Raw genomic sequence first — 6,647 nt, forward strand, 5'->3', positions numbered from 1 at the left:
GAGAACGACGATGAGGATGTTAATGATGACGAGGAAACTATCAGTTTGACAGGTGAGGTTAGTCTGTGTGTGAGATTGATCTTTTTGCTTTGAAAGTGAAAGAATTGTAAAGGGCATATTGTATGGTCCTGTTGGCAGGCGTTTAAAATACCCCGCTAATGCACGTTAATGCTTTGCGTTACGCACTTTTCTACGCTTAGTTCAATGTTACACCCTTTTGCTCGCCCAAACGAGTAGTGATGAAGTTTATTAATTTCGTGTACAATCGTTTTAAACAAACAATAACCACCGCTCGACAACAACAAACCCAAGTGACTAACGTTGCGCCACGCTGCTCCGCCGTACTATAAGCCGTAGCCGTGTAATCCAGCTCGCTCTACCCCGGGAATGGGATCGAATTTGAAAATCTCAACCAACCGTCCGGCCTTGCCAACGGTTGGTTCATTGTTTTGGTACGTGTTGTTCGTGCCGCCACGCGTGCCGCTCTGTGTTTTGGGCAAGTGCATAAGAAAAACAATGTTCCCCTTCTATCGTAGCAAAAGGGAATGATGCGGCGAGCGTTTCATGCATGGGAAATGATTGTCTTGTTTTGATTTTCCTATTCCGCAGCGCTGATTTGTGCTGAACGACACGTGATAAGCAAATTGAATTAAATTTTTCATATCTTTGTAGCGCAGGGGATGGCAAGTGCTTTGAAAGGGAGTCCAGCTCAAAAGGGGCCCGAACGGTTGTCCTTTTTATCTCCAGTCGTTATGGGAAAGTGATTGTTGGGAGTGTAAATTGCGGCAGAGAATCAATCGTTAGCTCAACGTACCCCTTCTTTGGTAAATATTTTTCAATTTTGTGCAGCCATCCTGCATGGAGAAGGAAACTGATTTAGCACGAAAGATGGAAGTCTAAGAGTAGGTAGTAAGTGTAGACTCTTATCAAATATCGAGCTACCAGATACCTAGTATCAAAACTATTACTTAAATGTATCGAACTCAAACTAATTTCTCTCACACAAAACGACCATTTAGACAAGTTGGATGATTGTCGATCAGAGCTGGGAATTGAAGAACTGCTGGTGTAGTGTAATGGACATTAAAGTTCTAATTGCTTGTTCCAAAATGAGAGTAGATCTTTGTTGAATGTTGTTTAATTTTTTAATGATGCTTTCCGTTAGCATTAATGAAGTTAACGAGAAGAACAAAGCTTCATTCACTTCGTTCTTAAACTGATTTTAAAAGAGATTAGAAGTTCCAAAACTAGCACTTGCCGCTCCGCGGCTTCCTTCCCTTTGCCAGCACCATCACCATCGTCATTATTATTTACACACTCAAAACATCCCACAAAAATGCTGTTTAAGTTCCTGCAGCCTCTCCTCTTAAGCACGGCCATTTCTAAACGATTCCACCGGTGTGCCGTTCTATGCTTTCCTTTGGAGAAATTATCGTCTCACCCTCCGCCTACCCCGGGCTAGTTAGTGTTTACTCTACCAAATCCAAAATTGTGTGTGTGTGGCAGGCTGTGTGCAGCATAAAAAACGACCATTCCCCCTTATAACAAGTTTCCTCCACTGCCCAAATAAACATTATGCGGCGGTATTTTGTTTTCGCTTCGCTTCACGCTGCACCGGCACGGCACGGTCCTAGACCACCAGAAGGAAAGCGTTTTAAAGCAGGTGAAAAGCTCGGTAAAAGAAAGTCCCGAAAAAATATGCAAGCAATAATATTCCGGTACGGATGCGAGCGGTCCTGTCCCTCGGATCGCCCCGAAAGCACGTTTGTTTTGCGCGCCTCTTCGTTTGTCGCTCGGTTTGTGGCGGGTCGCTTTTCCTCCGGACTGTTTGATGTTGTTCACGGTTGTCCTTTCGCTCGGCGTTGTATTTCTCTTTACGCTCTCGAGTGTTTCCTGTACCGTACCGCCTCGGCCTCGGGTTGGGAAAACAAAGTTGCCCCCATGAGGACGGGTGGGCCGCGGGTGGGGGCAGCAAAGAGCTGTTCGAGATGGATTCTATTCCGGTTAGCCGTGCCTCTTCTAAGGCTAATTCGGTTTGCTCGTTGCTTTAAAGAGGTTTCTGAGGCAGTGGAAATGGTTGATGTGTCAGAGAAGGAGAGAGAGAGAGAGAGAAGAGAGAGAAGAGAGGAAAAAGAGCAGCCACCGCCAAAGCAATCTCTTTCCTTTTCCCGTGAGCTGCCAAGTACGATCGAACTCGCAGGTGTTGATGTGATCGTGTTTTTCGGGTGGTCCTTGGTCATCATTCCCAGCCCAGGGGTAGGAATGATGCGGCATATCTCTACGAACGGTTAGCCACTCGAGAATGTCCGAATCACCGGAAAGGATGCGTGCTACGAGACCGCGCGGCTACCGATCCATTGATCGTGCTCTCGATCGTACCCGATCGTTAGAGTGTTTGTGCTAAAAAGGATATAAAAGTCGGAATGTGCGTGCTGGAGCGCGTTTGTAGTTTGGAATGGTTTGAAAAGGATGCGTTTTTTTTCCAGTGTTAGACCACCCACCTCATACACAATCGGAAGCGTTGGTTAGAGCGCTTCGTAATGAAATGTTTACGTTTCTCACTCACTATGCGACGGTTCGTTAAAATTAGTTAAACATCATTTTGTTGCCAAAACTTCACTAATAAGTGTAAATAGAGCATCCCGCAGAAAAAAAACGAATCGAGTCAAAACTAATGAAGGCTAATGAGGCTTTTGAAAACATTCCAAACACAAACTGTGCACCTTTTGGGAGCGAGCCGGAGGCGAGTGTTCGAACCGACACAATGTGCATGCTTTCACGGAGTAATGAAATTCGCATTCATTTTACGAGGTTTACGTTCCCAGAGAACAGCGTGCTGCAGCCGACTAGGGACCCAGCACAGCCAGTATGTCACGTGACCACAATAAGTGTCATTGTACCAACGCGCCGGCCGTTACGTCCGACCACGGACGGTAACGACGATCGATCCCGGAGTGATGATTAATTATGCATGTGTTGCTTTCCTCTCTTTCTCTCTCTCTCTCGCGCTCTATTTATCTGTTCGAACAGTGAGGGTGGACCTCCAAAAAATTAGGGTCAAACGGAAACGGTTATGAAGTCGCGTGTCACAAATGAGCGGATCCATCCGTAAATTTGACTGAAAATTGTTTCTTCCCCTCCACTTCGGCCCTGCGGTAGAAAAATGCGTCGGAATAGAGGTGAGTGCCCACTGGTCACCACCGGAAGGGACTGATTAATCATCATCGGTCGATCGAGGGTCTTCAGGGTCAATTGTGGGGAGAAATAGGGGGAGAAATAAGTTTAAACTCAATTTAAAATGAACTACAAGATGAGTCAAAGTAAAGGGTTCATTTTTAGCAGCAAAAGAAGAAGTTATTCTTATCAATAGTCAAATAGAATGAGTTTGTTTGATGTTTGGCACTGGATTAGCACCAACACCAGGCAAATTTGAAAAGTGAAAAATATGATCATAAGCAACTCGAGCATGGATTATAAGGAAAAGGTAAAATCATTGTTAAGCAATCAACATGTTTCAACCAATAAAAAAACATATTACAACCGAGATATTGTTATTCATCGATAGATATCACTGCAAGCATAAGCAAACCAGTAGTTTTATGTACCAGTTATAGTAATAGAAATGATTGCTCATGTCCAAGCATTATTTACCTAAAGGAACGTTTTAAATTTGAAAAAAGGCTCTTAAAAGCAGGTTCGTCGCTTGAGTTCTAAAATTGAAATTTGATATCAGAATTTTGAATTTTGGTTTGAATTAATGGTGATTTTTCTTGCCTTGATGTTCTAAGATGTTAAGTATATCCTGACATTCCGTCAACATAAATAGCGTGGGCAATGTTTCATTTAATTGTAGACTTTCATTGCTTTTTTAAATTAAAATTTGCCAATATTTTACACATTTTAAGTAAACTTTCAAGCAAACTTCAATGATGTAAATATGTCTCATTGAAAATATGTAAAATTTCGCGGCAACGGCTTTATAAATGGTAATGTAAAGAAAAGTTAGTAACAATAATAATAAAAAAGTTTGAACAAACTTGATTATTTTATGATTCACCAGTTTTACGAAGAAATCCTACTCGCTGCTCTTGGAAACTCTCCTTCAGCGGTGAGCGTTTTTATCCGTCCGGGCTCCCATCCATCAATCGCAATTGAAGACGCGTTTCGTGGTGGGTTTGGGGTGTTGCATTATGTGCAGCACGTAGATAACATGTCGATCCCCATTATATTGTAATTACGTGCGTACGTTCACCAATCCAGACAAGACATGCAAAGGTCGTGCGTGCACACTGGGACGATGCACACAACTGCCCAGGAGCATTAGTATCGCGAGCAACAAGTCGGACCTCCGTACACGTATCACAATGCGCAATACAGAGCACAGTTCCGTGTACTACAAAGGGAGCTGTGTTTTAGACACTGTTGGTTAGTGTTTTTTTATAAATCTTTTGCTCTTTTCTTTGTACCGCCGATTGCCGAAAAGGGGTTCAAACGGGAGCAATTAGTGTCGGGACCTTCTTTCCGGTCACGTGTCTGGTTGGATGGTGGAGATAGAGCGGTACTAGCGATGGACAACGAGTCTTACACACACACACACGCATACTGGCATGCACGCACACCCTGTCCGTCGTAGGGCAGGGCAAGAATGACCTCAGCCAGAGTGGCAGGTTTTCACACTCTTGTGAGAAATAATTTGCTAATGCGCTTTGCTATATGCGATTGCGCATTTGCACACCAGACTCTTGCTCAGTTCTCTGCTGTGGCTAGATCGAAGGGCGCTAAAATCGGTAATGTGCAGTGGTGTAGTAAATTTGTTTAAAATTACCATCTAGCTACTGCTAATAGCAATAGCGATCGGAGACATGACGCTCCCAGCCAGTGTTTAAGAAAGCTTCAGATAAAAGAAACAACCTCACCACCCATAAGCATTTGACTGTGTTGACAGTCCCGTTTCCCGGTGCTATAAAATGTCACTTTGCACCTTTTTCATCGGTGCCTGAGATCCGGATGACAACTTCATTCGGGCCTCACAATTAAACCTGATAAATGTACGCATCCAATGCCACCTGAGTTACGCCCGCAGCAGCAGGTTGCCCATTGACAAGAGCCTTTATATTACTTTTATATGATAGTCGTCGGTATCCTCGTGGACCCGTACCTGTGGAGGTGTGAAATCGGCTGCTGCCACTGCACCTTGCTGCTGCGGCGATCACACGATCTCACGAGTGCAGCAATCCGGGCCGTGCCATCCCTTTTGACGAGTGATTGATTCCGTGTCGGAAAAGGAAAAGGAGCGGGGTAAAACGGCGATGGACAGCGGGTTGTGTCTTTGATTAATTGCGTACACTGTTACCACAAAGCTTTATGGACCTCCCCGCCGGGGCCGTATCGTTGCTCCGCAGTGGTCGTCGGATGTTAAAGAAAACAGGCCGTCGACATGCGTTCGCTATGTGCTACTGTGTGTGTGTGTATGCGACGGCGGTTCCAGTGGCGGCGATGACGGCAAAAGGTCGGCGGGTCGGTCGGTCGGTCGGTGGTGTTGATATCATCGAACATTCATGTATGTTTTGATTAATGTCGATGGTATTAATTATGAAACGGCTTAATCGTTCGCCATTCATGCAGGCAGGTAGCAGTGCGGTGTGTGTTTTTTTACCTTTATCGGTCGATTTGTTTGTTTATCGCTCGGATCATAAGTGGATGCAGTGGACGAAGCTTTCCGGGATCGCTTCAAGTGTGTCCTTTTGATGTTAAATTCGAGGTAAGATACGGTACGGCTGCAGGTACGGCATTGGATCAAAGGACGAAGTGTATTATTTTTTTAAAGAATGAAACCCTTACCTCAAGTAGTTGATGACTTGGTACACGTTTCAAGCCCTTTCATTGTCCAGTTACTGGAGTTTCCGATGGCAAGTGTTGAAACTGTCATGACAATGTCCTTTTTTGTGATCTTTTCATACATTAGCTTGAAACATCGTTCCATTGATTTTCTGAAAATATGCCTCTGGCTCGGCTCCTTTCAATCTTAAGCAAGCCAAAACATATAGAATGATCAGTTCCGTTTAGCACGAACATGGTTAATAAAAATTTACGACATGGGGACTCCAAAATATTGGGTTATTGTGTTAAAAAATCTATTTCATTAAGTTGCATAATGTCGATTTTCGAGCCAAACCGAATGACTATTAATTAAACATTTTTAGAAACTGTTGTGCAAATTTAGCTATATAGAACACTTAGTATTTTCTTATAAAAAAATCGAGATTGAAACGTCCGCATTTGCAAACAACAAGGCAATGCAAAAATGGCTCTCAACACCATGATATGCTTAAACGAGGCGAATGAGACCAATCGACTCAAAGTCTCTATTAAAAAAATCGGTTTTATGCGAAGCAATGAGGCCTACAAGTTTAAAAGTCGCTTTAGGACATTAGAAAGGTCTTGCCAATGAATCGAAGCGGTAGACTGAGATAAAGAAGGCTTCAACAACGCACAAAATGTGAAATATATTGCTTATTGATTCGTCCGGTAGTCGTTTATGGAGTTACTTGGAGTATTGGACCGTCCGAACGGAAGATCATTCAGACATTCTTACAGTGGTCAAGCCGGTTTGAGGGCCAAGAACGTGGATCAGCTGAATTGAAGAT

Source organism: Anopheles arabiensis, chromosome 2 (genome assembly GCF_016920715.1).
Source record: "Anopheles arabiensis isolate DONGOLA chromosome 2, AaraD3, whole genome shotgun sequence".
NCBI lineage: Eukaryota > Metazoa > Arthropoda > Insecta > Diptera > Culicidae > Anopheles > Anopheles arabiensis.